This window comes from Pezoporus flaviventris, unplaced genomic scaffold, assembly GCF_033815535.1.
Source record: "Pezoporus flaviventris isolate CSIRO_AGI_PZ_B2104156 unplaced genomic scaffold, CSIRO_AGI_Pfla_v1 ptg000015l, whole genome shotgun sequence".
Classification (NCBI taxonomy): domain Eukaryota; kingdom Metazoa; phylum Chordata; class Aves; order Psittaciformes; family Psittacidae; genus Pezoporus; species Pezoporus flaviventris.
In genome coordinates this window covers 3,077,849-3,095,375 of record NW_026892563.1, presented here as the reverse complement: position 1 = coordinate 3,095,375, position 17,527 = coordinate 3,077,849, and the positions used below count along the sequence as shown (strand labels likewise).

At 38.8% G+C, this 17,527-nt stretch overlaps 1 long non-coding RNA gene across 1 annotated transcript; it reads left to right on the top strand.

Moving 5' to 3' along the window:
* The first annotated feature begins 520 nt into the window (after positions 1-520).
* LOC133269805 (uncharacterized) lies at positions 521-15,819 on the top strand. The gene is made up of 3 exons (XR_009743550.1): positions 521-587; positions 3,787-3,830; positions 15,423-15,819. It is a non-coding gene; the product is annotated as an uncharacterized LOC133269805 (long non-coding RNA).
* The last annotated feature ends 1,708 nt before the right edge of the window (positions 15,820-17,527 follow it).

Below are 17,527 nucleotides of genomic sequence, written 5' to 3'. Positions count from 1 at the left end.
AAACAACGAGCTCTTGATAGTGTCCCAAAAGGCCTCATATATGCTCTATGGCAAGAAGGAAAAGAAGATTTTGTAACAGAATGAGGTATCAACTTCTCCACAAGGTATTAACCAAGACAGGAGCACTATGTAGAGAAGAGAAATTTGGGGTGTAACCAGACATCAGCAAAGGGCTCACACAACATGCTTATCTTGGCAATGGCTGGTTGCATAAACTGGTACTCAAAACAATTTAATTTGGGTTTTGCAGCATAGTTCAGAAACCTTGCTAATGATAACTAACCAATTTCACATGTTTCTGTTTCCAAGGAGCAAGAAATTCTGAAACAAGCTTTTGATTTCTCTCACTGTAGAGTTAGATTGCAGAGGCTATGGTAGGCTATGTGTGTCTGTGTGCTGCCCTCTGCCCAGGCCTGTTTCAGAAGCAAAGCATACCGCTGTGCTTTCCATGTATAGGAAGCTTGTGAAGCCTGTGCTCAGCAAGGCACAGTCACCTATCTAGTTACAAATTTCCCAAAATCTCACCGTGATTAGTTTGTCTGAAAATTTTGGTCTTGCTGAGCCTTCTGACACCTGTGGAGTTGAAGGTAGGTTGCTGCTCAGCCAACTTTAATCTTTCCCATTTGCACATGTTGCTCAGATTGCTTTATTACATGGTTATTGTCATTGTTCTTAGTTCTTTGTATCACAACACCATTTGGCTACTCACAAGAACAAGGATCTCCTCATTGAAAGAGTTTCTTCCGTTTACATTTACCTTATCACTAGTTTTCCCCCTTTTGTATGGAGTTTCTCAGAGAAAATCATTGAGCAAATCATTGAGGCCTCAATGATTTACTCACATTAAGCACTTGAACCAGCTACTCTGGTATCTTAGAAACGTTGCAAAGGCTTTGATCAACTGATCAGTGTTCATCATACACTGCCCCTCCCAAAAATGCCAGCTATTCCTAACATGTTTTGTGTTGCATAACTCTGCCATGAAATTTAAATAATCCTTTTTATTTAGAGAAGTGAAGAAAGATTTTTGGCAGGTCATGAAACTTTGAAATGGAATATCTTACTAATGGAATTGATACTTTCCCCTCCAAAATAGTCATGAACTTTCATAAGACTCATGTACTATATTTTTTAAGGAAATGGGGAATTATAGCACTGAATCGCTAATGCTACTTTGTATTTGGGGAGCACCTAAAAGTTATTTGACATTTTTAAATTACTTGAGGGTATAGTTATCTTTGGGAAACACTGGTAAATTTAATTATTTTCAAAATCACTATTATTTAGTGATTACATATAACAGTTCTTTATAGATAGACATGAGCTTTCATACAGACTGGACTTATTAACCCAGACCATAGACTTCCAATATCAGATTTTGCTATAATGGTTATCTCTGAGCACATAAAATTAAAAAATTGAAATCAGTAAAAAGCTATGTAAAACAGCAGTGTTGACATGCATTGGTCTTCGACTTGTGGCACAGCATGGATTTGAGACATAACATTTAAGAAGAGGGATGGGGGAAACTACTCAAAGTTAGTCTGTAAAGCCTAGGTAGTTTTGCAAGCCTGGATTAATTCTTCTGTGTTTTGACCACTGGGGTAGAGGAAATCACCAGTGTCTGTCAATCCCACCAAATAGCTTCCTTTGAACTCAATCAAACTGTACCTGAAAACCAGACAGGTTTAAGCATTGCCATTGTAAGGTTGCTCCAGACCAGGAGAGCTGCAGGCTCCTAATTCCCATATAGAATTTTTCCAACGCTCTGCCAGTGTGGCTTGAAGCAGGTTTTTTTCCTTCCGCCATTGATCCACAAAAGCCATGTGTATTTGCCTTCCATCCTTTATCTTGCTGGGCTAAATGCATACATCTTTAATCTCTTCTTCAAAGAAGGAAGATGTTCTTTCCGATAGCTTTCTGTTACAGAAAGTGTTTTTCTGTGGTAGAGAGCACAGTGTTTGTACACAAGATTCTCCTACTTCTTTAGTATTTATAAAAATGTGAAAGATAGATGTCTACTCAATCTAGTGCACTGGTTTACTGACTTTCTAGTAGGTTTTTCTGTTTGTCTATATGATGATAGGAATCTCTTCTATCATACTTTCCATCTGCACACAGTCCTTTTTGTGTGTAAACTACTGTGTGTGTTACACCTTCCTGTGCACACCTACTGAGGACCACCATGGCGTTTTTTAAAAGCCCGGAGAACATGTCCAAACAATGCAAATGAACTAGGAGATCTTCCATATTTAAGTGATTTTCTAAAGTAAAGGAAGCTGACCTCTGAAATTTATCTCTGCATTACGTTTTTCCTTCTAATATAGTGGATACTTAACCTTCTAAATTAAGACTGCTTTCTTTAGGAGAAAGAAAAGTAAACCAGCGTAATGACTTTTTATTCTCTATCATATGCACAAAGAGGACAGTGAGTCACTACCTGCATGACTAGCAGGAATCCTCAATGTCATGTATGCTAGCAGCCCAAGGACAAGGAGACCACTAATGGTGTTTTTTCCATATTTGACCATGCTAACAGCTGTTTTCAGCTACAATGTATTTCTAATATCAAAGAGAGGAGTAAATCAAATTGAGCATTAACATTTATAACACACTTTTCCCTGTGGGGTTCTGAGCATACTTCCTTTGAAGTATTTTCCACTCTTCTGATAGATTTTTCAGTAAATTTTGATGTGGCAGGGGAACTGACAGGATTCTGAGAGTTTAAGGGTTTAAAACCTTACCAAAAGCCCACAGAAGTCTGTAGGAGTCTTTCCTTTGCCTTCCATGGGTATGTCGTGGTTTAACCTCAGCTGCCAACAAAGCACAACCCAGCTGCTCAATCACCCACCCCTCAGAAGGATGAGGGAGAGAATTGGAAGGATAAAAGTGAGAAAACTCATGGTTTGAGATAAAGACAGTTTAATAGGTAAAGAGAAAGCCACACACCAAGCAAAGCAAACCAAAGAATTCATTCATCACTCCCCATCAGCAGGCAGGTGTTCAGCCATCCCCTGGAAAACATGGCTCCATCATGTGTAACAGTTACTTGAGGTGACAAGTAGACGGCATTTGGTAGAATCATTCTAACTCCATACCTGAAGGCAAAACAAAACAAAAATTACTTGGTTTAGTTTTTAATTGCAACAAGTCTAGTGCATGTGTGTGTGTATGTACATGTGCATGTATTTATGTAGACAGCTATGTTTCTTATTTCCTTCTTTCTCATAAAAGGTTCTGGGTATTTTATTTCCTTTCCCTTGTTTTGAAAAATAAAAACAAACAGAACATGATGAAAGCTGTTCCTCTTTCCATGAGCAAATAACACAGATTAAAAACTGTGAAGAAACTGAATAAATGGAAAAATAAAAAGATGACAATCATTTCAGTTTAAAATACATAAAGTCAGAATCATAGAACCTGCTAGGTTGGAAAAGACCTTCAAGATCACCAAGTCCAACCATTACCTCAGGACTGCCAAGACACTAAGGGACTCATAGAAGATATAGCTAAACAAGGTACAAGAAAGACCTTTGATAGGAAAGACCTTCGGTAGTCTTAAAAAATTCACAGTCTTGATTTTAGGGCAGAAAGTATTCTGTCCTTTTTTAATTGCCATCTGAAATTTCCATAACATTTATTCTTCTGGTTAGCATAGAGGTAGGAGAAATAAAGAAAGGTTTCTGTATTTCTAATGATATGTCCAATATATTGCTTCTGCCTTTTGCAGGTGCCAAATCACTGAAGCATATGGAAGAGGATATTTTGGTTGTTGTTGTTTTATAGAAGATAATTCTCTCCGTCTTGGACTTTGTACATTTGTACCCATGGTAAGTAAGCCAGACAACAAATGAGTTATGAGAAACATCAGTAAAATATTCAAAAATTCACAATATTTCCAGTTTAACTGTGAACTTTGACATATCCTGAATATATGATATCATGGTAGTAGAAGATTTACAGGCCTTCATTTGGCAAGATTGGTTTGCAGATTTCTACTTGTGGTAACATGCTGTCCTAAACTTATTAATAAAACTTTCATGTCATCTTTATGCCATCACTTTATCACTCGTATATTAATTATGGTGATGAATGAAATGTCAATACTCCAGGTAGCGGGAAGAGACATTCAGGAAAAAAGTATGAAGCAGTTAAGCTTGTTTTTTGAAGTTAGACAGCAGTAACAACAGGAGCTAACAGCAAATCATACATGAAAACAATACCTGGACAAAACAAGAAATCAAACTTTACAGGAGTGGAAACTGTTGCTATATTGGTTTACCATGGCTGGCTGAAAAAGGTAGTGAGCATTGTGAAGTCTCCATCCTTGGAGATATTCAAAGTTGCCTGGACACACAGCTCTAGGTGTTTCTGCTTGGTTGGGTCAGATGACCTCTAAAGATCCCTTCTCACCTCAGTTGATCTGTGAATATCTAAAAGAAAAGCAATAGAGAAGTAGGTACTGCTCCCAGGGCAGGTACCAGAGCAGAGCACATCTGTATTTTCACAGGGAGGGATGCCAAAACCCACAGTAGTAGCTCTGAAAGACTGGGAAGGTCCCTCTTCAGCCACAGTACAATGAATTGCAAGACAGATAGGGCACAAGGAGAGCTTGCTTCCTTGCTTCCACAGCAACCAGTTACTATCTTCACAGCCTTGTAACTGTTTTAACTTTTCTGCCCTCCACTTCCACAGCTGGCTGACTTGAGAAATGCTTTAAAACCCATAGCTGAAAGGTACTGCTACTCCTGTACTTGTTATTACTTGTACAGTATATCTGACAGCTGTCCTCTGCAAATGAATAGACACTACATTAAAAGAGAGAATAAGAGAAATCATAGAAAAACTGTTTTCTGTGGCAGAAGAGCCTGTATGGCTTTGTGAAGGGAAGCTGTGCCGCCCAGACCTGTGCCGCCCAAACCTGTCAGATCTCTTTAGAGGAATCAATGACTGTGAGAGAGATATAATTTTGTCAAGGTACATCCTTTTAATTTTAAAGGACTTTTGGAAAGGTTTCTTATCAAAGTTTCTTAAGAAGTTAATTTGACATTGACTAATAATTGATTAGAAGTAGAGAAAGAAGGGTAGGACTAGTGGCCATCCTTACAGTGGTCAAGGTCACAGTTAGATGCTACAATGATGTGCAGTAAGAGCAGTGCTTTGCAATATTATCTTGAGAGATCTGAAAGCATGAGCAGCTAGTGAATTGACAAATGTTTGCCACTATTATAAAAATATGCAGGATAATAAAAACTAAAGCTGGTTGTGAAGAATTAAAACAAGACTTAATTGGTGAGCAATAAAATGGTTAGTAAAATGCTATGTTGATAAATGTGGTGTACCTGAGAAAAATAACTTCACTTGCATAATTATGAACTCTAAATGAGCAACTACAACTCCAGAGGGAGAGGGGGAGAATCACTTCAGTCAGCTTTATGAAAATATCAGCTTGACAGTCAACTGGAGTCAAACTCAGAATGGTAGGGAAAAAGGAATTGGGAGGGAAAGCTAGAAATTATGTCACCGAGTGCCTCCAGTGGCACCTGGAGCTTTAAAGCCATGTGCAATTTACACCCTCCTAGCTATAACCAGATATAGTAGAAGTGACACCCCATCTGACAAGGAGCGGATAACGCTCCTTCCCTGGACAAGATGTCATGGATTGATAGATTTACTACAATGAAAGGTTTCCCTAAAGCGCCCAGACATGATGGCAAAAAAAAAGCCCAACAAAAACCACAAACAAAGCCCCCAGACTTTTCTATTTGAAAGAGAGAGGACTGTATATGGAGGAGGAGGCTGTAATAGCTGTATGTGTAGCTTTGTGAATGACATGGAGAAGGTGAAAAGCAAACGATTGTAAAGTATTTCTCACAGAACAAGAACTGAAATTATCAGGCCACAGCTTTAAGAGGAATCAAAATATTTTCCCAGTGCACACACTGACCAAAGTGCCTAATTAAACTGCAGAAACTTATTTCTACAGGATATTGCAGGGGCCAAAATGGACAATATCCATCACTGAATATTAAGAGCACTGGCTTGAATACATCTTCTAGTACTGAAATCCTGAAGACACTCCTTGCAAGACTCCGGGTCACTCTCTATTTTCTGTTCTCATACATTTTCCCTTTATATCAGATACCAGTCTCAGTCAGTAGGAAAACCTTTGACCAAAGCTTTAACAGCTTGTGTTTTGTACAAAACCTTGACTGATAGTCCTTAGTGGTGTTTTTCTAGACAGACAACCGGACTCTGTACCAGGTTAACTGTAAGGCTGTTTTGAAGTCTTGTATAAGTGAACTTTTTATGTAAAAACAACGTTTTGTCAGTACATCCTGAACAAACATGAACTCCGTGCTCCCAGCTGTCCAAAAAGACGTGGTCATTATGTTCAGACAGCTATTGAATCCACCTGAAAAGCAGCAAAGCTGTTGAAGAACAAATGAGCTTGGCTGCAGTGTTGATTTAACACAGAGAAAATAACCTGCCCCAGGGAGCACTGCCCCCATCCAGGTTTACAAAACTGAGCCCTGCTTGGGACTCATGACCCCCATGCAGATTTCACAGTTGAATTTCAGGAAAGCAGCCAAATGTTGCCTGTTAATAGAGATGCTGGTTAACAATTTTAAAGGTAAGGAAATTATCCTTACTGTTTCAGAAGTAATCCTGCTACAGAAAGTACCATGACAATGGAAAATACCTTTGGCTGGAGCAACTGCAGTAAAACCAGATAGATAATAGATAGATAAATAAATAAACTGTTCTTTTTAATGTAGCTAGGTTTAGAGATTGCCTCCATATTAGCCAAAACATTGAGAAATAAGTTATGTACTAGTAGGTATCTCATGGATTAACTTCATTATGAATTTAAACTCCCAAAGATAAATTTTTCACCTTTATCCAGTCTGCTGACTGACCTCATGAATGAAGGTTAAGAAACAATCTGCAGTCAACAGGGTATTTAGGTAATTTGATTATCCCATTTTCAGTCCTTCTCCAGGCTCTGACTTTAAGTAACCTCTGCTGAATTAAGTGGTGCAGAAGATTTGTAAACTACTGTTAGCTTTGGTTTGTTTGTGGGCTATGACCACTACTGTATTAGATTTTTTCATTATATTGTGTGATTGATCATCTTAACTAGGTAAAAGTTGGGATCAGACTAAAATTTAATTTTTACCATATCACATTCCCATAAGAGAGTCACAAATGATATGTGCATGCAGAATCTTAGTTGTGTGAAGAGCAGGGTAAAGACATTACTGATTTCGTCAGGGAAAAAAGTTAGAAAAAATGTTCAATGCCAGAAAAAAACACTACCTTTTTCTGAGAAAAATAGGATAAAGAAAATAGAATTAGGTCAGATTAACTGATGTGAGCAAGAAAAGGTAAAGGACTTCCCTTTCATCAGAAGGGCCAGAAGGGTTAAAATGATATTCATGATGACTGTGTCTTGTCACACAGCTTTGGCCAAACCACATAAATTGTGCATAAGGTACCTAGACCTACTACCATCACTCTGTTGTAGAACAGCTCAGTCTTTCCACATAAAATAAGTGATCCATACACCGAAACTCACTGAGGTATCCTCCACTGAACTCCTCAAGGCAAAACATGAGACCCAGGCCCTCCATCATCACAGTATGTGGTAATGAATTGCATCCCTCTTTTTACTTCACTTTTTCACTTTCAAAACAGGCCAAATCCCTTTCCCTACCAGTTCTGCCTAGCAGCCCTCCCTTCATCCTGACCCAAAGTCACTGATTCCCCTGAACCAAAGAACAGTTCAATGAACTGTCTCTCTCAAATTGACAAGTGTGCCATCCAAGTACACATATGAAATAAAGGTAAATTACTGTTCCCTGCCATGAAACATTCAATAAAGAGAAACAATTAGTGCATATGATCAAAACGGGTCCTCAGTGTAAAATGTGAATACCATCATGATCAAAATAGCTTCAGAGGTGAAAGATGGACTGGTGGCACATACTTCAGAGAAGTCAGAACTTTTCTGTGTACTTAAAAGGCATGTATGTGTATGGGCTGAGATTTTTATAGCTTTGATTTTCAGAAAGTGGGCATTTTTTTTTAAATGAGTAGTTTCTGTGTGTCTACCTTGAGAGACCAAAAAGAGAACGGGAGTGTTTTTATGCAGCTTTCCTATTATTCTTCCTTCTCCCTGCAACTACCAGGTAACAAGTACCGCCCCCCCCAGAAGTATTCCCATATCTAAGTGGTTATTACTAGTTATTTTTTTAAGAATTTCATAAAATGTAAATGCCATCCAAAAGCCCTGAATTGTGTCATTCCGTATGAATTATTTAAGCCCTCCATCATACCCTTAATTTCAATCCTGTCTTTTGACAAAAATATAGAAGATAGAAATAAATTTATATTGAGTATTAAGGGAGGTACAAAACTAATTCGTCATTTCGAACCTGTCAAACAAGGGCACTGCATTTTCTATCTGCAGGTATACCAGGTTTTTCCTCTGCGGCAGGACAGCCTCCTGCTGTCTGAACAGATGAGTGAGGAAGGTTCACACCACTGGATGCTGCTTCTTGGCCAGCAATAGTATCCTTGCAGAAACAGAACTGTGCAGAGCAGGGGCAGAACAGGCATAACCACAGGTTCAGAATGGGAAAGGTGAAAACTGACCATTTGTATCTGGTTTAAAGAGGTACTTAAGGAAAGATAAAACCTACCCTGCATTTTAAAACCTCTTTTCAATAAGCCTCATACTTTGTGGAAAAGATTTGGATTAGAAATTTCTAAAAAAATTATTGGTTTTAATATACTAAGAATATACTCCTTAGTTTCATCAGTTTACTAGGTGGTATCAACAGTGGTATTCCCAATACACCGTCTATATATTTTTTTGCTTTCTCACTTTAACGGTAATTAACAAATTCTGAGTTTCTTAATAATTCTATTTTTTCTATTCATAAAAAGACAAGCACAAGAAAAAATATTAAGTTATTTATTCCTTTTGCTTCCTTTTGTTTGAAATGCCTTTCCACTTTCAGTTTGATTCCTGGGGAATGCTGAGTCTTAATTACAGAATTACTATAGGTTTGCTCACAGTATCATATTTGTACTTGAAAAGGAATTTGTCCCACAAAATTTTCTGGGTGAGGCCATGGTCTCCAGAATTTAATCACTTCCTTTACAAATTTGATTTGGACTAAATTTATAGATGTGAAAGGTTTTTGCATGATCCTGTGATCTGCTGGTAGTTCATGACAGAAGCTGACTATAGTGAAAAGACACACAAGAGTGTTTCCACCTTCCTGATTTCCCTTTCCTCTCTTGTTCTTCATAAAGTGTTTGATGGAAAAAAAACCTCATTAAAATTTCCAAAGTGGATAGTCAGAAAATCATACAATATCGATACTTTGAAAAGAATTATTTTCATACTTTTGAAAAGTATTCTTTCTTCAAACTTCCTTTGTACCCGTTTTGCTGAAACAGGCCCAGAAAAACCGAAACAAAGAAGAGGAGCAGTCCAACTCTTCCACCTCCCTCTATCTCCCTACCAGGCTTGTCTGGGATCATTGCAGCCCCATCCAGCCAAGCTCACCAGCTGCCTGGCCAAGCCACATAGTTCCAGTGTCCATGGAAGCACCAGTCTCCCCATGCAGCAGTTGTACCACCTGGGTTGCCACCTCCTCTGCTTGTATATAGACATAACCTTCTTCACCCAGGTTTTTCTAAGCAATTAACATTTTCTTGTAAGAGCCTTGCCAGCCCCCTGTATCTTCTCAGTTCATATAGGTACGTAAAGCTACTTGCTTCCATTGTTAGTGAGTGGTTTGTGGAAAGGAGAACAGAGAACACTGCAGTGTCATTTGGCTGCTTGCATCGATCTAAAAGTTTGTTCCATCGTCCATAACTCTTCCCCATATTTGATTTTCCCTTAAGTGGGTTTGGATGAAGACATGCTGTAAAGCAAAAGATTGGCTCTTTGTGCTGTTTCAAGGGACAGCTGCCCTGTGAATTTTATTATTTACTAAGAAAAAACCATGATCTGTAACCTGAGAAAATAAGCCTTGTGGAAAATATCAGTACAGCACGGTCTAACTTTGAAGACTGGTCAGAAGGAAAGAAACAAAAAAAAACCCCATATTAGTGGAGATCTTTCTACACAAGCCTAAAAGAAACTTAAAAAGGCTACCGACTTAGACAGTGCTGAATTCAGCCTCTTAACTCTTTCATTTGTGTATGAAAGTGGCAAAATTTTACAGGTGTTCTTTACATTAAAATGGAATGTGCAAGCTTCAGATGCCTGTGAAATACTGACAGGTAATAGAACACATTTTGGTCTTTTCTCTGAAAGATTATCTTTTTTCAAAAAATAATTAAATGATGCTCCTAGTCCTTATAGTAAGAAAGCAGAGCTTCTGAACAAAGCCAGGTGCAATACATTTTCCCTAGATCCCAGACAAAAGTCAGATAAAATATGTTTGAAGATGGAGATTCATTCGAGCAATATGCATTTACTCTGGAACACAGTACTGTCAATTACCTTTTGGAGTATTTCACAATTCCTAGTTTTAGCAATTTCTTCCAGCCCTGGTTGGACTTTGGTGATGAACCAGCACCCTGGTCCAAACCAACATTTGACTGCAACCACAAAGGGAGCAGAATTTCAGCAGTGAAACAATTTGTCTGACTTTTTCATCCTTTGTTTCTTCTGTTAGTTTGTCATCATTCCTATTTCTATTAAGAAGTTTAACTTAGTGTCACTAGAGCAGATTTTTCCCCCCTGCAGTCCACTGACTTGTGATAGGTGGTTGTTACTTGCCAGCAGATGAAAAGTGACTTAATCTTTTGCCATCAATATTTCCAGTTTTATCAGCAAGTGCATCTTGACACTCTTTCCCTGCCCCATCAAATGACGAGGGTTCCACCTAGAAAGGAAGCCCTTCAAACAGAACACACTGAAAAATACCACCCCAGAGGCAATTGGAATATAACTCCAGGGTGGCAGATGACTTTAAAAAAAAAAAAAAAGAAAGAAAATTATAAGCCTAAGTGTAAAAAGTTTATCATCCAAATTTAAGCACCTGTTTTCCCCACCATTTAACATCTTCCAACATGACAAACTGTCCATGGTTCCTTTTCTCTCACAGCTGATAAATTGTTCTATTTCTCCACCTTTACCATTAAGGAAATCAAAGCAAAAGCTTTGTAATTCATCAAATCCTCAAACGGCAGCAGTTACAGCAGAAGAGGCGGGCTTAAGAATCAATATGCTTTTCACTTGTGTAAGCATTTTAACATACTGTGAAAATTAGCTTGTTAGGAGATTTTCTTTTCACCACTGTGTTGCAGCTCCAGAATGAAAACCAAGAATAGGCCAAGTTCTAAATTGTAGAGTATGGCACTATTAAACATTTATCTACTACTGCAACTACCTTACACCTTTCCATTATGCAAAAGGTGGGTTGATTCACAATAAAATTGAATGAAGCCTGACTATTCTGGTAGTGATGTTTAATGCTTGCCCACTCACCTCATCACTGGACTTAGAGAAATCTTAATATGTATAATAAGACCTTGGAAAAGCCTCACCTGTGATCAAGCTTGTTTCCTTCAAAAGCCCTAAAAGCCGTATATGTAAGGAACACTGAAATAATATGTTAAAAAGCAGCCTCACTTTGATTCTTCATCCTATCACTCCTGCTACTGTGAAGCTGTATAAATGTATATTAAAATAAAAATACCAAAACATGCTGTACTCTCTCCCACAGTGGAAGAAACCCCCTGATTCCCATCTCAGGCAAGAATATGTAATTTTAACTCTTCAAGGGAAACCCAGAAGCCACTCAGCCATTCATTATCAGAGACTGTCCATAATCCCATGACATGTGCCTTGTCTCAGAAACACTTTGCCAGATGATTTTGCAAACTCTGTACTCTGAACTGCAAAGAATAATTAACAGTTCTTTGAGGTGTGGCAGAAATATGACATTAAAAACTACCTCTGTTACAAGGCACGCATCAGTATCCAGAGGCCATTACAGCATTTTTGAATGGCATTTACACTGAAAGAGAATTGCTAAAAATATAGAAAAACACCACAGTCACACTGATGCCTCAGTCTCATGGGATGTAGGCATGTACATACTTGAATTTCTTCGGAAGTCAGAAAACAACCCGCAGCTTCAGACTGAAAAGGAGAAACTTACTGAAGTGTAAATCTGGAATGCCTTGGAAAATTTTAGCTGATGTTCCCAAGAGGCTTTGAAAGCAGCTCTAAGCAGAAAACTAACCTCCCTATTGCACTGAGATGGCCAGGATGGAAGCACAGAGGTAGTCATTTGGGGCAGAAGCAGTGGGGCATGCGGAGAGGAATCAGGCTTTTGTAAGGCAGCTTAGAGCACTGTGGTCTTGTTTGTTCTTCTGCCCAAGACCATGCCACTGTCAGCCAGTGACACAAGAAATGTCCTAGCAACAGGCATCAGAGATATCAGTAGTCCCCAGCCCTACTGTGGAAAAGTTATCTACCCATCATTGTCAACTAATATGAGAGTGTGGGGAAAATGAAGTCTAAAAGGGGCATTTTGTTTTAACATCTTATTTATGAGGTAGTGACTGCTGTTACAATCAGGTAAATCATTAAAAGCACTAACACAATGACATTCCTAGATTTTGAAGGGGTTTTTCCAAGTTCTCATAGACATGAGTAGATGGCTTCTTTTATTCTCAGTCACCCAGAGAGTATGTTTTTAAAGGCATGATAAGTGTGTGGATACAAGTTAGGGGAAATGGATTAACTATTCCCATGTCTAGTATTTGAAACTGTTTATTTTGTTTGGAGACTGTGGCACGTAACTACTTACTGTTAAGATGGCGCACAGTGTCCAATACAAAAGCACCAGAGAAAAGCTAGATACTTCTGTTGGTTAAACCCTTTAAAAATGCACTTGAGGATATACTAATGAAGTCAGAGCACTCCAATATTTGTTAAAGGCTTTTTTTAACATATTTATCTTCTGCAAATGAAGTAAAGGCACTTTAAGTGTTACCTGAGTAAGGCTTAAGTAAATGCAGTTGCTTGTGTTAAGAGTTTTCTCATCTGCAAATATTGGACTAATGAGCAGCTTTCATTACAGTACAATGAAATCATCAAAAGGATTAATCCCACACTTGCTCCAATTTCAAGATAGACCAAGTTTGAGCTATAGTGGAAGCAATATTGAAATTCATGGAATACATACTGTAACTGTATGAAAGCCTTGAGGAGCAGTTGCAGAATCCTAATTGTCCAAGCAAGTTATAAGCTAAAAGGTGGAAAATTGTAAGTCTTAGCAATTCAGTAGCATCCCCCTCTTGAAGGCTGCAACCGTAGTAGTGCTTAATAGTGCACCCTTACTTTTAAAATAGGCCTTGGTAATACTGGCTGTGCAAGCCTTCTTAGGTTGGCACACTTCTATGGGAACAACGTGGAGTCTGTACCTGAAATAGCACCAATATTGACAGCAAGTGCTACAGGCTCTTCTGAAATTTTGCTTTTATTAGGAAAAGGGGTATTTGATTTTAAACACCAATTGTTAATGGATGTGAGAGTACAAATAAATGGCAGTATTGGGCAACCTATGGGAGTCTCACTGGAACATATTAGGAAGGAGTGCAACCTGTAGGTGGAAAAGGAACAGTCAGAAACCAGCTTTGATTCCAACAATTTTTTGTCTGGGGAGAAAAAATGACACATTTCTCAGACTTTTAAAGTCAGCACTGGGTTTTCTAGGTGATTACTTTTATAACACTTTTTCTGATTTACGGCTGGGCTTAAACCACAACACAAACACATACAACAACTGAAGAAAACAGTCACTGGCGGCAGTCAGAAGAGCTTTGGTTTTCTTAACTAAAATCCTCCAGAAAAATAGATGACTCTGAAAGGATGGATTGACATCAGTCGGCAGCTGTGTTTTGATAATAATAACAGCAGCAATAAGAAGAAGCAGCTCAACCATAACAATAGCAATAGTAATAATGATAATTTCCTACCTGTGTGCTATACGTAGTTTTCAGTCACTAGGTGGTTTCCAGTTCCGAACACCCTGATTTGAAGATTGTTAATGTTTGGGGCATTTTTGCTGGCAGAGATCTATAGCTATAATGTCAAATGGCTGTCCATTTCAATGGTTAGTCAGTATTACCAAGTATATAAGCCCTTTCTCTAGTCCATCATGTATTGCAGAGGACAATGTCACTGTTTTCTCATAGAGATAATTTCTGCCTTTCAGATATTTTACTGGAAGAAATAACGTTATAAACAGTATATGGAAGATAAATATACTTCCTAAAGAGAATATTCCATCAATGAACTTCCCTTACATGTTTTGCCTTCTTTTTTTTTAGCAGCTATAGTAACTCACTCTCAGATCAGGGTATCCCTTGGCTCTTTTTAGTTCATTGAGCATTTAAGTTTGACTTATTACTAGTAACTAAAAAGAAAAATATTCAATGTCACTTGAACTAGAAGTGACAAGATATACACAATGATTTAATTTATGTGACTGTCACTTCAAATTCCCAGTTCGTGCAGACTTTCTGCAGGAGAGGCCTGTAGACAGCTGACTGGAGAGCTGTTCACTCTTGTGGTCTCACTCCTGGCCCATGTTCACAGCTGTGAGATTCACTATAGGGCTGAGAAACAAGATCCTGTGACTGATATAGATGCTGCAGTGAATTTCTCCATCTCCTGTCACAATGTTGCATTTGGATAAAATTAATTAAAAAACACTACCTGCAAAATCATAAAAAAACAACAAACCAGAACCAAAACATCTTTCAGTGTGTAAAAGAATTAAGATCAATATATCATGCTACAGTTCATAATATGTAGATGTCAAAGGATCTACTAGACATTGAAGTCTGTGGGAACTTAGAGGGAGAAGTAGTTTTCTTATTTTCTGTATCACCACCAAACTTCATGCAAAAAATTAGAAACTTCTTTTCAGTTAGAAGAAGCTTTTAAGCTTTGCCTTTTTTTCTAGGCAAAGCAGGCTGGGGGAGTACATGTGATTTGGAGCTTTATGCAAGTGGTAATGTATACTACTAGCCGGAGTGTAATTGTTACAGGAGAAAACAGTAAAAAAAAAAAGGCCAAAGAAGTCAGCGAGTTATGAAATTAAAATAGGGTTGGTCCCACACTGCGTGCTTCTGTCATTAAAGGCAACTGAAATGTTAGTGCCGACAACTCTGGTATGAAAAATTTTCTTGTTAACACAGATTTAGTACTCTGAGCAGTGCACTCTGTTCGTGGGGTAAAAGCTTCTGCTGGATATCCAAGATATGCTTTGGGATAAACTTGAGGTCTATAGGTTCATAGGCTTTTGGTTGCTGGTCTCTGAAGAACTTGCCCAAGAGCTCCATAACTGGTGTAAATATGCCTCTCCCTTCAATTGCAGGAGTGTACTGATTCAAATGAACAGAAGCAGAAAAAGGGGGCCATAACACTGATGAGATGAAAACTGCTTGCCTAAACAATGAAGATCCTGAAAGCTCATCTCTTATAGCAGAGAAGCTGAAGAAGTCTCCTTTATGATCTTTGCAGACATACATGAGTTAAATTTGGTCTATCCTGTGTTGGCTTGTGCAATGCACTTAATTTGACCAAGGAATGATGTCATGAAACTCTCATTTAGGTTGGTAAAGAAATCAAGACAGAGTCTTGGAGGTCCAGACAGAAGACATCATGCAGCATTAGAAGCTGATTAGACACAGAGAAATTAGCTTTTAACTTGCAACATTTCTGATAATTTCCTTGTTTTCAGCCCTAAAATGTAAATATTTCTTATTAAACCAGGGTACCACGTGGCATAAATAGTAAAAAAAAATAAAAATGCATACCAGTACAGCCCTCCAGAAATGTAGCTGTCAGAAGTACTTACAGATATGATGCACTGGTGAGGAGGGTGGGTGGGTTTTTTAATTATGCATGAAAAGGACAGTTATTGGCAAGTAAATGATATTTAGGCATATGAAGCAGAAAACTGTTGTTTAAAATGGAATAATTTCATGACTCTGTGTATGTGGTGGTGATGGCAAGGATTTTGCAGAAAGAGGGCTTCAGTGGTGGCTTCTGTGGGAGGAGGTCAGGAGCTATCCTGTGCTGGACAGCCAGCCAGTCACTTACTGCTGTTTCTGCAATGCAGTGGTAACTGATCTCCCTGCCTTTGTTTTGACCCAAGAGCTTTTTCATCTTTGCTCCATCAGTCCTGTTAAGGAGTGGGAATGGGAGTGGGAGTGGGTGAGCAGCTGGGTGGATAGTTGGCATCCAGCCAAGCTCAACCCACCAGGCTCTGGTATCAGAAAGTGATAAATATTGCAAAAGTAAGGTACGTTCTTATTCTGCTTACCATTTACATAACAATGTGGGAAAAATTAATTAAATGTTGTAGCATTTGACTTTCTTTCCCAGAGCCCACTCCTCTCCCTTTTACTGCTCTCAGCAGTACCTTTCCCTGTGTGTTTTATTTAAGCTGTTCTATTTCCAGCTTTCTCTGGAAGTTGACAGCAGTCATACAGACATGATATAAATCACAACCATCATGGCAAGCCCCAAAAGAGTTTCACTCGCTCACCATCTGAATGGTAGCCTATCAATTTTTAGCTGGCTCTTTAGGCTCTTTAACCTTCAGGGTTGTGCTATTAGATACACTGCTGTCAGTCTTTTTTGCAGGATCACTAGCAATTCCACGATCACTTACTGCATGGCAGCATTCCTGCATGAAGCTATTTTCTGAATTGGGGGCAGGGGGAAAATTTGTTGTTATTTTCACATCCAGTGAACAAGCTCAAGGAATGGAGAAAGCCAACAAACGTGAGAGGCATCATGGCTGGGCTCAGAGAGGAGCATGAGTGGGAGCTGACCAAAATGGCAAGAATTAAACCAACCATCCAGCCATTCCTCAGCCTTCCTCAGCAGCCATTATTCACTACCGACCACCAAGGCTGACAAAACTGTAGGTTTCTAGACATATTGCAGAAAGTGTCATGTAGCAATGTTTCTGAACACTGAAATGACCATAGATGAGTAACATGAGCGTACCATCTTTCAAACACCATCTAGCACCATATGCTTTGTTTAGCAGCCATTATTTTCACTATAACCTGTTAAAACAGGTGAACACTGGACAGGTTAAAATCCATCCTTGGAAGTGAAATTAGTCATGGCCAGGGGTTTAGTTCTGCTGGAATTCACAACAAGGCTAGTCTGTCTGCTTCCTGGCGAACTGAATGCAAGGCTGCCATAGCATTTCGTCACACCAAGCCAGTAGCAGACTGCCAGGAATACAACCCCCGCTGTCAAGTTTTCCAACACAGGACCCCCGATGGCTGCCACTTTCTGCACACCCAAGCAAACCACCAGTAAGAAAGTTGTTACAATTAACAGCTACATGGTTCTTAGGTAACTGCACTTTGTTATGATCCTATTTAATCTCTGCAGCTGAAGATGCTCTCCAAGATATGAGTATTTTTGTGCCTGTAGGATATATAGCAGGGTGGGGTA